This window comes from Hemiscyllium ocellatum (genome assembly GCF_020745735.1).
Source record: "Hemiscyllium ocellatum isolate sHemOce1 chromosome 15 unlocalized genomic scaffold, sHemOce1.pat.X.cur. SUPER_15_unloc_25, whole genome shotgun sequence".
Lineage (NCBI taxonomy): Eukaryota > Metazoa > Chordata > Chondrichthyes > Orectolobiformes > Hemiscylliidae > Hemiscyllium > Hemiscyllium ocellatum.
This window is the reverse complement of record NW_026867462.1, coordinates 30,221-48,772: the sequence shown is the minus strand read 5'-3', so window position 1 is coordinate 48,772 and position 18,552 is coordinate 30,221. Positions and strand designations below refer to the sequence as shown.

Sequence of the window (18,552 nt, the reverse complement as noted above, 5' to 3'; positions counted from 1 at the left end):
TCCCAATATTGACACATTGGGAACTCCACTCCAAATCTTCCTCCAGCCAGAAATATATCCACTGACCATTGACTCTCTCTTTCCTATCACTCAGTTAATGTCGTATCCATGTTGCCCATGCCTCTTGTACCACGACTTATAATCTTCCGTACAATTTGTTGTATGCTATCTTCTGGAAATCCATGTTAATCACATCAGTGACATTGCCTTCATCGACCCTTTCTGTTAAGGCATCAGAACACTTCAGCAAGTTAGTTATGCACAATTTCCCCTTGACATTTTTTAACCAACCCACCTTTATCCATGTGATTATCAGTTTTATCACAATAGTTGTTTCCAGAAGCTCTCCCAACACCAGTGTTAAACTGACAAGGCTGTCAATTCCAGCATTAATTTACAAGTCTTCACAGAACAAGGGCATAATGTTGATAACCCTCCAGTCTCCTGACACCTCCTCTCAGTCCAGAGGAGACTGTAATGTTATGGCCAGTGCCCCTCTCACTTCAACCAGAATCCTTGGATGTATCTCATCCTGATCTGGTGTCCTGTTAACCCCGAGTGCCAACATCATTTGGACAGGGAATTGGATAGGAAGTTTCCTCCTCAGCGTACCCGCACATTAACAGTTTACTGATTAGTATCATAGCTGTTTTCTCACCCTCACTGGAAAGACTTAAAAATAAACTCTTATTTCTCTCCAGCACGAGGCCTCAGTCCGCGACCTCGCGCAGAGTCGGTTAAACGGCCGCGGTCTCGAGACCCCACGTGGGCCCTCGGGGCGGGCCTTTACTCTCCTCCAGCGCTGATAGGTCAGAAAAACTGTCAATCCCGTGCTTATAGCCAATAGAAGTGCGGTCCCGCGTTGGGAACGTCATTTGGAAGTGAATGTGGATGATAAGAGAAGTCGATGGAGAGACTCGGCAGGTTTGGCAGCTTCTGTGGAGTTAAAACAAAGGTAACGTTTCAGATTCAGTGACCCTTCATCAGTACTGAAAGTAGCTCGGAAAAAAGTGCAGCTAGTGGCTCTCACTCCTGCAATAGGTGGAGATGGAGCCCAGAAAGAGAGAGAAGAGACTCAGATAAAGGGGATGGATAATTGTGAGGCAGGGAGAAATAAAAGCTGATACAGGGGAAAATGTAGCAGCAGATTACTGCAGATACTGGAATCTATTGTAAACAAGTCCCATTCCTGATGAAGGGCTTATTTCCGAAATGTGGACGGCACAGCATTTCTGCGTTTTTGGGGTTTCTCTTGAGGGAAGGATAGGATTGATAAATCAGTGGCTGAAAAGGTGGTGCAATGTGCAGGGATTCAGTTTCTTGGATCGTTGGGATCTCTTCTGGGACAAAAAAGATCTGTTCAAAAAGGATGGGTTTCACCTGAACTGGAAAGGGACCAATATCCGACTGGGGAGATTTGCTAGTTCTAGTTTTGGATCCTGTCAACATTTTTAGATGGTGAGGTGGGAGCTTCCAAGTAACAGCACATAGACAGAAATATGAGGATGTTTCTGAATCAGAAAAGAGCAAGTTATACAGACATGAGCGGTCAGAGAATGATTTAACTCTCAGGTAAGGCTGATAAGCTCAGCACATGTATGGGAATGTGGGTTTGGGATGTCAAAGCTACTACAGAAGCTTGGCTGAGGAATTGACAAGAGAGGCAGCTCAAGCTTTCGGTGTTCTAGGAGGGATAGTAAGAGAGGAGAGGGAATGGCATATTTAATTAAGGAATACATTACTACTGCAATTAGAATAGATATTTCTGAGGGACTGTCGTAGTGTTAAAGTTTTGATTAGATTAGATTACTTACAGTGTGGAAACAGGCCCTTCGGCCCAACAAGTCCACACCGACCCGCCGAAGCAACACCCACCCATACCCCTACCCTTACATTTGCCCCTTACCTAACACTATGGGCAATTTAGCATGGCCAATTCACCTGACCTGCACATTTTTGGACTGTGGGAGGAAACCGGAGCACCCGGAGGAAACCCACGCAGACACGGGGAGAACGTGCAAACTCCACACAGTCAGTCACCTGAGGCGGGAATTGAAACCGGGTCTCTGGCGCTGTTGGTGAAGAATTTGTTAAATGTGTTCAAGAAAATTTTCTTTATCAATATATAAATGTTCTTGTAGAGAATGAGCAAAACTTGAATATCTTTTGCAAAACAAGGCAGTGCAAGTGACTGGAACTGGTGATTGTAATGCTGTTAGTTTTAAAAAGCTATGGAAAAGGATAAATCTTCCAAAAAAGTTAAAGCTCTTAATTGGAATAAGGTAAAATTTAAGGGAATGATGCAATGACTTTCAAAAGTTGATTAGAGCAGACCGTTTACAGCTAAAAGTATGACTGACAAGTGGGAGTCTTTAAAAGTGTGATAATGAGAGTTCAGAAGCATATGGTCCTGTTGGTTGAAGGGTATAAAGTAGGTAGGAACATGTTTAAAAAGGAAATCAGAAAGGCAAAAATGGAAAATTAGATAACATTGGCAAGTAAGATTTAAGATAACCCAAAAAAGATTCTATAAACACTTCGAGAGAGAGAAAAAGACCCTTTAAAGATCAACAAAGTTGACTTTGTGTTGAACCTCAGGAGGTGGGAGAGATGGTAACTGAATATTTCACATCAATTATTACTGTTGGAAAAAGAAACGAGGGCTAGAGAACTCAGGGAAATAAATATTGATATTTTAAAAACAGTTCACATTACAGAAGAGGAAGAACTGGAGGTCTTAGAAAACATGAAGATAGATAACCCTCCAGTACCTAATTATATGTGACCCAGGATGTTGTGGGAAGTTGGGTAGAAAATTGTGGGGCACCTAGTAGAAATATTTGTTTATCTATATGTTGGGGAAGGGTTAACATTATTTGCCCAGAAGCCATTTTCCTGATTCGGCTGAGGGTTCCATTTGTGTCCCCAGCCAGAACTTTGCTGGCTATGCATTCCTTACTATGAGGTAATGTGAAAGGTTGTCCTTATCTTCCTTCTCAAGATAGTGTCTCCTCCCTTTGCTGAATGATCAGGACAGGCTGTAAAACCAGTCAAGTTGATATAGACTTTCCAATTCGTCCCCCTTCCTTCTCTAGATATTGCCTCTTCATGGTCATTCAGCCAATTAGGGGTATCTCTGCTTAGTGTTAACTGGAGCAGGTAGTGATACCATTTCATTTGTCCACTTGTAGAATGCATAAAAGTGCTTTAGTTTTGAACTTAATGACGAACCTCTAATTTAGTACCAATTTGTAAGCATGCCAAACTGTGTAATTAACGGTCAGCTCCTTTCTCTTTATAATCCTATGGTATCCTGAGGTACTTCGCAATAACACCAAGCTACAGTTAGGATGGTGAACTCCCATGATCTATCATGTAATAAACTAATCAGTTTGCAAGGTCCGAGTCTCGAGAGTTTTCTTCAACACTGAGCATGGGTGAAGAACCAAAGAACTGGAATTTGGCGTGTTGAGTATGAGAGTTAGAAAGTCATGTTGCAGCTATACAGGACTTTGGTTAGACCTTTTGGAATGCTGTGCGCAATTCTGGTCTCCTTGTTGTAGGAAAGATGTTGTTAAACTTGAAAGGTTTCAGGAAAGATATACGAGGTTGTTGCCAGGGTTGGAAGTTTTGAGCGGTAGGGGGAAGTTGAATAGGCTGAGGCTATTTTTCCAGGAGTATTGGAGGCTGAGGGGGTGTCCTTTATAGAGGTTACCAAAATCATGAGGGGCATGGATAGGGTGAATTGCCAAGGTCTTTTTCCAAGGTGAGAGGAGTGCAAAACTAGAGGGTTTAGGAGACGGAGTTGGACAATCAGAAGGACTTTGAGAAGGAATCCAGAGGTTTAGACAGCGCAGTGACACAGGATTGTTCCCAATTGTCAAACTTACTGTTGTTTCTGGCATTCATACCTGCACTTCATTTCACTTAATTCAATGAAATCGGTCATTTCTTTCACGATCACACCAACTGGTAATATTTATATCGCAACAGAACAGCTGACACTTTCATACATATTTTACAAAATGTGATTCACACCTGTCCAAGAAAGCAAATGAATTAATGATGAACATGGAACATTTTGAATACAGGTAAACAGGTGAGAATGTAAATTCGAGAATTTAGAGGACAACATGCTCCATTATAAAGATTAAATCACATACTTTTTAAAAATCTGTGTGTCTTTTGACTGCAAATGTATTTTCAGCAATACTTTACTTGGTCTGTTTCCATTCAGTTCATCCTGGCCTGATGCTGATGTATCCACTTTTATCATGACAAATTAAATGAAGTTAATTTTGACCCCTCAAGCATGCAGGTACAGCAGGCAGAGAAGAAAGCTAATAGCTTGCTGCCCTTCATAACAAGAGGAATTGAGTATAGAAGCAAAGAGGTTTTTCAGCTGTACAGGGCCCTGGTGAGACCGCACCTGGAATATTGTGTGCAGTTTTGGTCTCCAAATTTGAGGAAGGATATTCTGGCTATTGAGGGAATGCAGCGTAGATTCACGAGGTCAATTCTTGGAATGGTGGGACTATCTTATGTTAAAAGGTTGGAGCGACTGGACTTGCATACCCTTGAGTTTAGAAGGCTGAGAGGGGATCTGATTGAGACATATAGATTATTAAAGGATTGGACACTCTGGAGGCAGGAAGCATATTTCCGTTGATGGGTGAGTCCCGAACCAGAGGACACAGTTTAAAAATAAGGGGTAGGCCATTTAGAACAGAGAGTTGAGGAGAAACGTCTTCACCCAGAGATTGGTGGGTGTGTGGAATGCTCTGCCCCAGAAGACTGTGTGAGCCAAGTCTCTGGAAACTTTCAAGAAAGAGTTGGATAGAGCTCTTAAGGATAGTGGAATCAAGGGATATGGGGATAAGGCAGGATCAGGATGCTGATTGAGGATAATCAGCCATGATCATAATGAATGGTGGTGCTGGCTCGAAGGGCAGAATGGCCTACTCCTGCACCTATTGTCTATTGTTTATATTATGTCAGATGACAATAACGTATTCAAAGACATGAATTTTACATGGTATCTTAAACAGGAGAAGGACCTGTTTACTCGGAATTATGATACTGGCCGAAGGAAAGTGCAGCCTCTCAACCTGCACCAGTCGTTACCTCATGGCTGTGGTGACAGCAGACCTATTTATTATAATCACAGAGGTTATTCTGTGGCAGATTAAATGTTATTAATTTACCATGCCTTTCCTGGATCTCACCACTATGTGTAGTGTTCACAATGTTCTGATTCATTCAGCCTAAAGTTGTTCTGTCTGGTTGACAGTTACCACCTCCTTTGATCGATGTAATTGTCATCTATTTCCAGAACGTGGATACACAGTATTGCACCAAGAAAAATGCAGCTGTTGTCCTCTGAATACCATGCATTCTGGTCTATTTTTAATAACATCCCCTTCTACTATAGATATGAACTGACAGAGGTAATTGCCAATTGTTTCTGTTATCCAAAGCAGAATTATTTTTCTGTGCCGGTTGGGTGGGATTTGACTGTTTTGATTGGGTTTTAATGCCCTTGGTTCCATACACTTTCATTCTGTCGTTCAGTACTGACAGTGAGATATATTTTTATGACAAGTTGGGCCCATCAGAGACTGAAGGGCTATAGCAAAGGAGAGAATCCCAGTGACCCAGGGATGGAAAGCAGAAGAAAGACTGATTTTACTTTTGTCGTTATTTCATCATTCATCATTCTGTGGTTGGTGCAAAAATTATAGAATTCTTTCATTATAACATTCGGGGAACATACCTGAGACATTACAACAGTTCAGAATTTATATTTGCAATGGTTGGCGTTTCACTGGTGAATTTAAATTGCTGCATAAACACTCAGTTCAAGTTCAGACTGCAAGTCAAAGAAATGAAGTATCCTGTCATATTAATTATCCAATTAATAAATAAACAAAATATCTGACAGTAGTCTAGAGAACCCAGTATATACATCGCATGAATGAAAAAACACTCGCGAAGGCTATTGCGAATAACTGGAACCCAAGCATTGATCCTTCTACTATCCAGTGTCATTACCTTCCACTCCAAACATTGCACATTCTGTTTGCTATGAATTCTCAATTCAAGTCAGTATATTATCCTGATCCTATTTGCTTTGATGTTGCAAACTAACATTTTACGTGGGACTTTGTCAAAAGGTCTTTGAAAATCCAAGTACCCACATCCACTGGATCTTCCTTATCTATTCTGAGATAATACCAACTTAACAGAATTATTTGAGGAAGTGACAAAGTTGATTGATGAGAGAAGGGCTGTAGATGTAATATACATGGACTTCAATAAGGCGTTTGATAAGGCTCCCCAAGGCAGGCTGATGGAGAAAGTGAAGTTGAATGGGATCCTTGGTGTAGATGGAAAGAGAATTGGCTGGACAACAGGAGACTGTGAGCAATAGTGGAAGGGAGTTTCTCAAAATGAAGAACTGTGACCAGTGGTGGAGTAGCAGTTAGTGATGGGGACTGTCAGAGAATGCAGCAAAATATGGATAGGTTGGAGAGTTGGGCAGAGAAATGGCAGATGGAGTTCAGTCTAGGCAAATGCAAGGTGATGCATTTTGGAAGACCCAGTTCTCAAGCAAACTATGCAGTAAATTAGAATCCCTACAGTGTGGAAACAGGCCATTTGGCCCAACAAGTCCACACCAACCCAGTCCCCTACACCAATTACTCTAGACTTCCCCTATCTAATGCACCTTGCTTACATATTCTCGAACACAATGGGTAATTTAGCCAGGTCAATTCACCTAATCTGCACATCTTTGGACTTAAGCCCTGGGGAAATTGACATACAGAGAGATCTGCGTGTTCAGGCCCCATATTTCCCTGAAGGTGGCAATGCAGGTCAATTGAGTGGTCAAGAAGGCATATGGCATGCTTTCCTACATCGGACGGGGTATTGAGTACATGATTTGCCAGGTCATGTTATAGTTGTATAGGACTTTGGTTTGGCCATATTTGGAATACAGCATACAGTTTTGGTTGCTACATTACCAGAAGGATGTGGATACTTTGGAGAGGATGCAGAGGAGATTCACCAGGATGTTGCCTGGAATGGAGGGTGCTAGCTATTTAGAGAGGTTAAGTAGAATAAGATTATTTTCATTGAAAAGATGGAGTTTGAGGTGGCGATCCTGACTGGGGTCGACAAAATCATGAGAGGTATAGACAGGGTGGATAGCAAGAAGCTTTTTTTTCCCCAGAGTGGGGGACTTAATTACAGGTTCAAGGTGAGATGGGAAAGGGTGAAGGTAAATATGCGTGGAAAGTTCTTTATGCAGAGAGAAGGTAGAGATGGACGTGATAGCGTCGTTTAAGATGTATCCAGACAGCTACATGAATGGCCAGCGGACAGAGGGATACAAATCCATGGAAATAGGCGACGGGTTTTAATTGAGGATCCGGATCAGCAGAGGCTTGGAGGGCTGAAGGGCCTGTTCCTGTGCTGTAATTTTCTTTGTTCATTTTTGTTAGCGTGGTTTTGTCAGAGGGACAAAATGCATCATAAATGTGGTGAAATTCTTTGAAGAAGTGACCAGGTCTTTGGATGAGAGTAGGGGAATTGATGTAGTTTATATGGATTTTAGCAAAGCCTTTGACAAGATTAAATTCAATTCCCTACAGTATGGAAACAGGCCATGCAAGCCAACAAGTCCACACTGACCTTTGAAAGGTTAACCCACCCAGACCCATTCCCCTACCTTTACCCTTACCTAATGCACCTATCTCTATGGGCAATTTAGCATGGCCAATTTACCTAACCTGCACACCTTTGGACGTAGGACGAACCGAGCACCCAGAGGAGACCCGCACTGACACAGGGAGAATATGTAAACTTCACACAGAGTCACCCAAGTCTGGAATCGGACCCAGGGCCCTGGTGCCGTGAGGCAGCAGAGCTAAGCACTGAGTCACTGAACTGTCCCAAAGCCACACATAGGAGATTGACAACTAAAGTAAAAACACATGGAATTCAGAATAAATTAGCAAATTGACTCAGACAGAGGAAGCCGAGGCAAAGCTGAAATTGGAGATGGTATCCAGTGGGATCAATTTTGGATCTTTTACTGTTTGTGATATTCGTAAATAATAATGAGTGTGTGTGTGTGTGTGTACGTGTATTTGAGTGTGTGTGTATGTCTGCCCGTGTTAGTGTTCATGTATATGGGTGAATGTGTGTTGTTGGGGGTGGGGGTGTTTGGGGACACTAAGTAAGTTTGTGATGAGACAAATATTGACTGGGTGGTTGGCAGTGAGGAAAATATTCTTAGGCTACAAACAAAAATAGGTAGATTGGTCAAACGGGCAGATCAACGGCAGATAAAATTTAATCCTGATAAACCCTGACGTGATACATTTTGCCAGAAGTTGCAAGACAAGGCAGTACTCCGTGAATGGGAGGACACCAGGCTGCATAAAGCAATCAAAAGATCTTAAGGTGCTTGTTAACAGATCTCTGAAGGTGGCAGGACTGGCTAATAGGGTAGTTAAGTAGGCATACAGGATATGTGCCTTTACTAGTCAAAATGTAGGTTATAAGAGCAGGGAAGTGCTGTTGGACTTTGTTTAGGCCATAGTTGGACTATTGTGTGTAGTTCTGGTCACTGCAGCATGGGAAGGATGCGTTTGCATTGGAGGGAGTGCAAAGGAGGTTCAGCAGGATGTTGCTTCGGCTGTAGCAATTTAGCTGTGAAGAGGGAGGCTGGATCAGCTCGGGTTGCTTCACTAAGAACAGAGATCGGAATATCTATGAAGACCATAGACAGGGTGAATAGAAAGCAGTTGTTCCCCTTAGTCAAAGGGCCTATAACAGGGTGGTATAATTTTCACTGAAAATGTGTTGCTGGAAAAGCGCAGCAGGTCAGGCAGCATCCAAGGAGCAGGAGAGTCGACGTTTCGGGCATGAGCCCTTCTTCAGGAATGAGGAAACTGTGTCCAGCAGGCTAAGATAAAAGGTAGGGAGGAGGGATTGGGGGAGGGGGTTGGAAATGCGATAGGTGGAAGGAGGTCAAGATGAGGGTGATAGGCAAGAGTGGGGGTGGGGGGGGCGGAGAGGTCAGGAAGAAGTTTGCAGGTTAGGAAGGCGAGGGATTTGACTGAGACAAGGTGGGGGGAGGGGAAATGAGGAAACTGGAGAAATCTAGGTTCATCCGTTGTGGTTGGAGGGTTCCTAGGCGGAAGATGAGGCGCTCTTCCTCCAGCCGTCATGTTGCTATGGTCTGGCGATGGAGGAGTCCAAGGACCTGCATGTCCTTGGTGGATTGGGAGGGGGAGTTGAAGTGTTGAGCCACGGGGTGGTGGAATCCAACATGACAGCTGTGGAAATTGGTTGGTCCAAAAGGGATTTTCACAGATGAAAGCCAAGTTGGTTTATGGTGACTGACGTGTGATTTGACATTTTTGTGCTGCTGCAAGGCTCCAATCAGGATCAAGAACATTTGGCCCGACAGAGTGAAAGTCAGTGCTGGTATTGTGTATTCCTGATGAAGAGCTTATGCTCAAAATGTCGATTCTCCTGCTCCTCGGATGCTGCCTGACCTGCTGTGCTTTTCCAGCACCATACTCTTTGATTTTAATCTCCAGCATCTGCAGTGCTTTCTCTCTGTTGTGCCTTCCAGTTGAACTGAAATTCTACATTGAGAGACTTGTGAGTTGGAAACTGTAAATGGATCATTAATTGATTCATAGTCCATCAGCAGCACACTTGTAAAAGAATATGAATCATCTGTCAACCGTGATTTACAAGATGCTCTTTGCTTCATGGTGTGGGACATCATTGCACCGATTGTCACGTGGGATGTCTGTCCAAGCAGTGATGGTGATTCACAGCACAGAGGCAGATTTATATAGACATATAAATTCCAACTGTTATAATTGCTGTAGTACAAGTCAGTTCAAGATCTTGCTGGGCAATTTTAGCCAATCTACTTCTTAGAATTTTTATTGCATCTTCCTTGCGTTCTGGATGATTGGAAATAAGGTGAGTGGGAATGACTGCTCGCCTGTGTTCACTTTATGGGTAGTTGTTCATGACTAGACCCTTTGCTGGTTGGGGATGGCTATTCAGGGAGCTGACCTCACATAGGGCAGTTTCGTATGTTCAGCTCCTGTTTGGATTACAGTTCTGAAGTGGGGCCACTTAAATTGAAATATTACCTCTGATTTCTCTCCACCAATGCTGCCAGATCTGCTGAGCTTTTCCAGCAACTTTTTGTTTTTGTTTTTTGATTTACAACATCCGCAGTTCTTTCAGTTTTTATTTGTCATTTTTCATGTTGTTTGAATCACTGTGTGAAAGTGAGGTGATTTATTGAAGATCACATTTAGGTGCTGAATAACCCCAGTTGCTTTGTGGTTATTGATGGTTGGAAAGTACATCAGGGAGGGCGTCAGGTAATATTGAAGGGACTTGTTGTTGCCAGCAAACAATTGACAGTTTATAAATGTTTGCAGTAAAAACAACACTGAGCTGAACATTCCCTCAGTACATTGTATATGTCAGGGCTGCTGCTGGCACAGCATGTTTTACATCAAGGGAGTAATGCAGTGGATCAGACTTTTTGATGGAAGAACAACCTGTTACTTCAATTCCAAAAAGGTTCACTCAAAGGAAATGCTGTTGATGCTTGTGCAGTGGCATGGGGTGTACAGCAGAGGGTATCATTTTAAACACAAGAGAGAGAAAGAGGGAATTAACCCCCAAAACCAAAGAGACTTCATTGGATAGAGACACAGAGATTACTCACAAATATACAACACACTGATACATTCCCAGGCTGAAGCAAACCTCATGGGAGAGAGGGAATATGAGAAACCATTGAGAGCTGGGACGAACTGGAATATTCAGTCTGTCCATGTCTTAACTTCTGTTTGTCCCTGTCTGACTTTTTCTCTCTGTCTGTCTCTCTCTCTCTCTCTCTCTCTCTCTCTCTCTCTCTCTCTCTCTCTCTCTCTCTCTCTCTCTCCTCTAGCTATCTCTGTCTCTGTTCTTTGCTTGCTCTCCTCCTCCTCAATCTCTCTCTGTTCCTGTTTCTTCATCCCCACTCTTCCTCTCTTCTCTCCGTCACTTACTCCCCCTGTCTCTTTCTCTCATTCTCTTTCACCCTGTCTTTTTCTCTTAGATCCGAAAATGCCCACAATATTGCATCCCCCTATTCTGTACCTATTTTACTCCCCTCCCAAATGTTTGCCCTTCCCCAATTATTTTACCCACCCAAATATACTCCTCACCCAATGTGTACCCTCACAAATATTTTGCTGTCCCCCATATCATGCTGAGCCCCACTCCCTGGCGCAGAGATTAATGAGTTTGTCTGGACTAACTGGCCTGTAACTGACTGCTTTCATGCACAGCAAGATCCCAGTCCCAGAATTATGGAAGCTTCACATCACACAGATAATCCTTTCAGCCCATCATGCCTCCCTACCACCACAACCACCAACAATCCCCCATCCTCCCCCCACACTCCCCATTAAGTGATCCTAGTGCTGTCCAGCTCCTCAGGCCTTGCCCTGAATGGCATTGTTACTCCCCAATCTGGGGAGACCGCTCTTCCGCCCTGTCTCATACTCTGCCTCTTTGTTCTCTCACTCCTCCATCTCTCTCTCTCCTACAACAGTCCCTTCCCCCCTCAAGCCCCATGAAACACTCCCCCTCTCCCTGGCTATCTCTCACCAACTCTTTGCTTCCCATTCCTCCACTCAAGAACTCAGGAGCATGGCTACTCCGGCTCCTCTCACAGACTCACAACCCCTGGGCTGAAGGACATGGTGAGTATGTTCAGAGACTAACTGGTCTTTTAACTGACTGCCATAATGCACAGCAAGATTTCAGTCTGCAGCCAACCAATCACACACTCAATGAGAAAGGTACTTTATGCCCCTTCCACTCATCCCTCCACTCCCTGGCCCGGTTTAGACAACAGTGAGGGTAAAACCCAGGAGAGACGGGGAAATGTGTATCCTACTGCATTAACTGTACAGCAACTTGTGGCACTCAGTCCAAATCTTCCCAAACCCCTTTCTCTGCCACTGGGACAGAGCAGAGGGGCCAGGAAGAAAGAGGGAGAGAAAATGCATTGAGAGAAAAAGAGAAGAGCAAACAGACAGAGAATGAGATAGTGACAGTCAGAGGGAGGGAATGAGAGAAAGAGAGTTCAAGGGAGGAAGAGATCACAAGTGAAAATCCCAAGGACAGAAACAAGATGTCAGGCTAATAAAAGCAAGTATATTATCTCCATTCTTTATCTACCTTCAGAGACTGGTATACATTCACCCAAATCTCTCTAATTGTCAATGCTTCCCAGGGTCCTGTTGTTCATCGTGTATTTCCTTGTCTTGTTTGTCCTGCCCATGTGCATTACTTCACCTCACCTCATTGCTGCTGTTTCCTCGACATCAAGGATTACTTTCTGTTTCGAGACTTATTGTTAAGTTTCACCATTTTTACATGAAATTCAGTTGCACTGCTATTACTGAGTCCCCTTTATCCATATTCGCTGGGAGTGAGGGACAACTGGGGGGTATATGGGCCAAACACAGGCAAAAGGGACTATTTAACAGTGAAAACTGAGTGGCATAGTCAAATTTGGCCGAAAAGCCTGTTTCCATGCTGTAGACCTCTAGGACTCTAAAACCTTCAAAATCACAGCTCCATCTCCCTCTGCTTGACAGTGACTATCACCCACACCCCAACGCTCACCAGCTGCTACTGAAATTTTCCACTGAATCTTGTTGAAACAATGAAAACTCTACATCACTCCCATTTTTATTTCAGAATTCCAGGAATTGCTTTTCTTGAGTCAATGTAATGTCTCATGTGTTTTGCTTTATCCTTTTATAGAGGTGAGAGAAATACCCCACACTGTAATATCGAGTCCAAATAGTTGGCAATTTCTTGATCCTTTGATCACACAAATACTCAGACACCAGCCCTGCATTATCTCAGTGATCAGAGCTACCTCTTTCCATCTGAAATGAACTGATTACTCCGTAATCTAAGAATGAAATAAATGATTAATAACCAACCAATTAATAAAGTTAAAATTACAGAATCATTTGTAGTTTTCCAACTGAAATGCACACATTTTGAAATCAAACTGTAACAGCTACACAGTAACAAATGGGTGTAAGTGGTGGGGGAGAGAGAATCAAATGAGCTGCTGCACACACAGACAGTGCTGTTGGAAACTAAGGTGTTGATAGTTGGGGAATAATGTAACTTGTGATGTAGTTGGACTGGGGGAACCTCACTGGACTTGTAACGCAGTCACCCAGGATACAAATACCAGCAATTGGCAGAATTTAATCTCAAATAATTAATCCATCTGGAATTGAAAGTTAGGTTCTGCAATGGAACTATGAAACTAACACCAATTGCTGTAAATTCACATCTGCTTCACTCATGTCCTTCACCAAAGGGAATCTGGGAATCTTACCTGGTCTGGCCCAGAAGTATTTTCTGAAGACATGAAATAGTTCTGACTGATATATAATGCATGGTTAAAGATGTGTTTTTCAGACATGAGTGAGGAACGAAAAAAGGAATGCTAATCGGTTTCAGCTTCGAAATTGAAATTGGCAACACACACAATGAACACAGTAAAGTACTTCTTGCTAACAACTGGTAGCAGGACAGACATGGTCAAGGTTGTTTTTGCTGATTATTACATCACTTCACTCCTAAATGTTGATTGCCCTTTAAACACCATCTCAAAGACGTGCTTCAAATGGCAAGGACTGAGAACAGATTCTGACTGGGGAGCATCAGATTCGCAGCAGCAACATGAGGGACCAAATTCGTCACTTCATGAGGAGATGGTCAACCAGACTAGACCTGAAACTCGCATGAAGGGAACCAGTGAGAGAGAACAACTTACTTGTGTCCCACTCCTCCAATAGATGGTGCCCAGAAAGAGAGAGAGAAGAGCAGTCTGGCAGACAAAGGGGTGAATAATTGTGAGGCAGGGAGAAAGACAAGCTGATCATGGAGCTACAGGTGAAAATGGAGTTGGCTGTGCCTGAAGCAGCCCGTGTCATGACCAGGGCCTGGGTTGTGGAGGGTCGATGCAAACTTTATGGGCCAAATGGTCTCTTTCTGCAATTAGGGATTCTATGATCTTTGACAAGTTGAGATGATGATCACAGATAAGTACCTAATGCAATTAATCATTAAAGCAAACATTAAAAATTAGAGCTACACAAACCCTGTTAATTGAGCTAAACATTGAACTGGGAGCTGAACTGAACTGCATTGCCAAAATTCATCAATCTTGGATAATTGGCATAGGAAGATTACCAGGAGGGTTCCAGAGCTGGAGAACTTTATTTAAATTTGGTCACAAATGGGAGCATCATTGGTTGGGCCGGCATTATTGTCCATCCCCAACTGTCTAGAGGGTAGTTAAAGGTCAAGCACATTGCTGTGGGTCTGGAGTCACATGTAAGCCAGACCAGGTCAAATGGCAAATTTCCTTACACTAATGAGCTTTAGGTATCAGATGGGTTTTCACAACAATGTCTTAATGGGGAAGCGCAGCAGGCCAGGCAACATCTGAGGAGCAAAAAAAATCGACGTTTCGGGCATAAGCTCTTGTTCAAAAATGAGGCTGGTGTGCCAAGCGGGCTTAGATAAAAGATGGGGGGGAATTTGGGAGAGGGGCGCTGGGAATATGATAGGTGGAAGGTGAGGGTGATAGGGCGGAGAGGTCGGGAAGAAGATTGTAGGTCAAGAGGGCAGTGCTGAATCTGGGGGTTGCGACTGAGATAAGGTGCAGGGAGGGAAATGAGGAAGCTGGAGAAATCTACATTCATCGCTTGTGGTTGGAGGGTTCCTAGGTGGAAGATGAGACGCTCTTCCTCCAGAAGTCATGTGGCCAATTCTGACGATGGAGGAAGCCAAGGACCTGGATGTGGGAGGGGGAGTTAAAGCGTTCAGTCATGGGGTGGTTAGGTTGGTTGGTGCAGGTGTTCCATGAAACACCCCGCAAGTAGGCGGCCTGTCTCCCCCATGTAGAGAAGACCACATCGGGTGCAGTGGATACAGTAAATGATGTGTGTGGAGGTGCAGGTATATTTGCAACGGATATGGAAGGATCCATTGTGGCCTGGGAGGGAGGTGAGGGCACAAGTTTTGCACTTCTTTTGGTTGCAGGGGAAGGTGCCGGGAGTGGAGGTTTGGCTGGTGGGGGGTGTGGACCTGACGAGGGAGTGGGGAGGGAAATATATCCCTGGTGGTGGGGTCTGTTTGGAGGTGGGGAAATGACGCAGGATGATACGATGTATCCGGAGGTTGGTAGGGTGGAAGGTGAGGACCAGCGGGGTTCTGTCCTAGTGGCAACTGGAGGGGTAGGTTTCAAGGATGGAGGTGCAGGAAGTGGAGGAGATGCGGTGGAGAGCATCGTCGACCATGTCGGAGGGGAAATTGCGGTCTTTGAAGGAGGCAATTTGGGCAGTTCGATAGTGGAATTGGTCCTCCTGGGAGCAGATGCGGCAGAGGCAAAGGAATTGGGAATATGGGATGGCATTTTTACAGGGGGCAGGGTGGGAGGAGGTGTAATCTAGGTAGCTGTGGGAGTCGGTCGGTTTGTAGTAATTGTCTGTGTTGCATTGGTCACCCGAGATAGAAATGGAGAGGTCTAGGAAGTGGAGGGAGGAGTCTGAGATGGTCCAGGTAAATTTGAGGCTGGGGTGGTACTAGCTCACCAAGCTGGAAATGACTTTGTTTACTGCCCACATTCATGGTACACTCTCTCTTAACATCGCAATGGTGTCACAAACCCACAGAAAGCAGAGATGAAGGAAGGTGGCAGAAAAGTGAGAGGCAACGAGAGAGAGAGAGAGACACACACAGGGAGAGAAATAGGGAGACAGAAGAGGAGAGACAGACACATTGTCAATGCCTATGAGGGAGAGCGAGCTGTGAGGGCTCACTGGGCTGAATACATCCCTAAATGATGAAACAAAATTCAGAGACAGATCTAAAGTCAATGACAATGTGGGGATAGCATTTCAAACCCATGGCCAAAGGAACAACGATGGGAACAATGTCGAAGTGAGTTCTTCCTCTGTACCTAACACCATTCTGTCTCTGTCCTGGGAGTGTTTGATGAGGATGAAGTGGAGGGAGATTTACTCTTATCAATCCCAGGATTGTACCTGCCCTGGATGTATACAGATGGCATTACATATGGCATTACAGAGGCAACATTTCTCTTTGTATAGCTTCAATTTTGGTGGGAGACAGATAAAATGGAGATGTCTGAGTCCTTGAAGTATGAAGCAAGGCCCATTAAACAATCCCTGGATGTTAGACTAACACGGGCCATTCACACACATAGGTCAGCTTCCATCATTTGTACAGAAACCACCCTGAACCTCTCGATTAGATTCCAGTCTGAAACTCACTCCCGCATATCTGGTATTCTTTATACAAACCACCCCGAGATCCTCAATTAGATGTGGACATCATTGCAGTGTTCTGATTTCTATTCATTAGACAGCCACAATCATTCTCACTCAGTCCCATTTAGTTCCCATTTCTACAAGTAGATTCTATCTCATTTGTTTTCTTTTTGACTGTTTTCATTTCTATCTGCATCCAAATGATATCCAGTGTCACTATTTCCGGTGTTAGTGTCTATAGTTAAAACATCTGACATCGCAATGTCCAGCATTACACTGTCCAGTGTCATAGTCTGATCTCACAGTATCTAGTGATAGTGTCCAGAGTGACAGTGTTGTAACCGGAGTGACAGTGTCAAGCGTTGGAGTGTCTGGACTGACAGTGCCATACAAGGAGTGATAATATCCAGAGTTATTGTGCCCAGAGGTACGGGGTCCGGAGTGACAACGTCCAGAGTTATTGCACCTGGAGGTGCAGTGTCCAGAGTGCCACAGGAGAATGAAGCTCAACCAAAACCTGCCTCCCAATCACTGGATTTGTAACACAGTGACGTTCAACCATTCAATGACCCTCAAAATCGTTCAATTGTTCCTAACCATGATCATAAACCCATGTACCCCCCCCCCCCCCCAATTCGCACACCAGCAGACAGTTAAGAGATAAACTTGTTTAAAATTTTAATTTGCCAGTTGATAATAGTTTCAATGATAAATAGTAGGCCATCATGAAATCCTTTGATGCTGGGTTGTATTACAGGCATAAGAACTGTACACCATGCTTGAACTTAAAGTCACCAGTCAATGCGAACAAATTCTGAAGACCTGTGGAGACTAATACTCATTCCTGAAGACTCTCATTCTCATCTCAGACCTTTTAACAAGTTAACAACTGGGGAAGTAACTAGATGAAGTCAAACCAAAAAAGAAGACCAGACCAGTCCAGCAACTTCCAAAGAAGCACTTCCTCCAAGCCCAAAATCCAGTCAGAGCGAGATCACTCATGGTTTTTGCGTTCTCTCTCTCACCATTCTCTGTGGTTACTTGCCAGGCAGCATTCCTCTTACTGACTGACCCATTCAATATCCATCCAGCTGTCAGTCCCTGAGCAGAACTACATTTCAGTGCTGAATTGTCTGCTGTGTTCAGAGAGCTGTAATTCACCTGCATTATCTTTCCTGGCCAGATCCTAACAGCAAACACCAGTCTTTTGTCTCTCCAGTTTTTTTTTTAAAAGAAGAACGAGCCACTGTTCAGAGTTCAGTTCACAGTTCCAAACCAAAATGAGAAAAATAAAAAAAAAAGTGATGGTCACAAAGTGGTCTTGCAGTGTCCAGCTGTACTGTGCTCACTTGTGCACTGTTCCAGTAATGCAGTGCCCACGCGGGCAGTGTTCCAGTAATGCAGTGCCCACGCAGGCAGTGTTCCAGTAATGCAGTGCCCACGCAGGCAGTGTTGAGTATTATTGGTGGATGTGTCCCTGAGAGACTGGGCATAAATAACCCCATCGACCTGTGGCCAACTACTTCAACTCCCCCTCCCACTCCACAATGACACTTCCTACACCACCAAATCCAAGCTATCTGATGACTGGAGGAAGAGCACCTCATCTTCTGCCTTGGGACCCTCAACCACAGGGCATCAACATTGACGTCACTAGTTTCCTAATCTCTCCTCTCCACCCACCTCATCCCAGATCCACCCCTCCAAGTCGGCTCTCTCCTCTTGAACTGTCCATCTTCCTTCCTAACTATATGTTCGATCTTCCCCACTGGCTAATCGCAATCACCCCCCCCCCTCCACAGCTGGAATAACTGAGTACCTTCCCAGCTACCTTCCCCCAAAAGCCCCACCCTCGCTCTATTTATCTCTCAACCCCCTTATTCCCCCACATTCCTGATGAAGGGCTTATACCTGAAACATTGATTCTCCTGTTCCTTGGATGCTGCCTGACCTGCCGTGCTTTTCCAGCACCGCACATTTTGACTTTCACAGTAACTAATGTTACAGTGCTAAGTCTCACAGTGCCCAGTGTTACAGTGGATAGTATTAAGGTATCCAATCTCCACAGTGCCCAACACTATAGTGCCCAGCCTCACACTGCCGAGTGCTACAGTGGCAA

General features: G+C 44.1%; 1 pseudogene; it reads right to left on the bottom strand.

The window, feature by feature from the left end:
* Window positions 1–737: 737 nt before the first annotated feature.
* Window positions 738–18,552, bottom strand: part of LOC132806775 (beta-1,3-galactosyl-O-glycosyl-glycoprotein beta-1,6-N-acetylglucosaminyltransferase-like) — a 36,080-nt pseudogene continuing 18,265 nt past the window's right edge.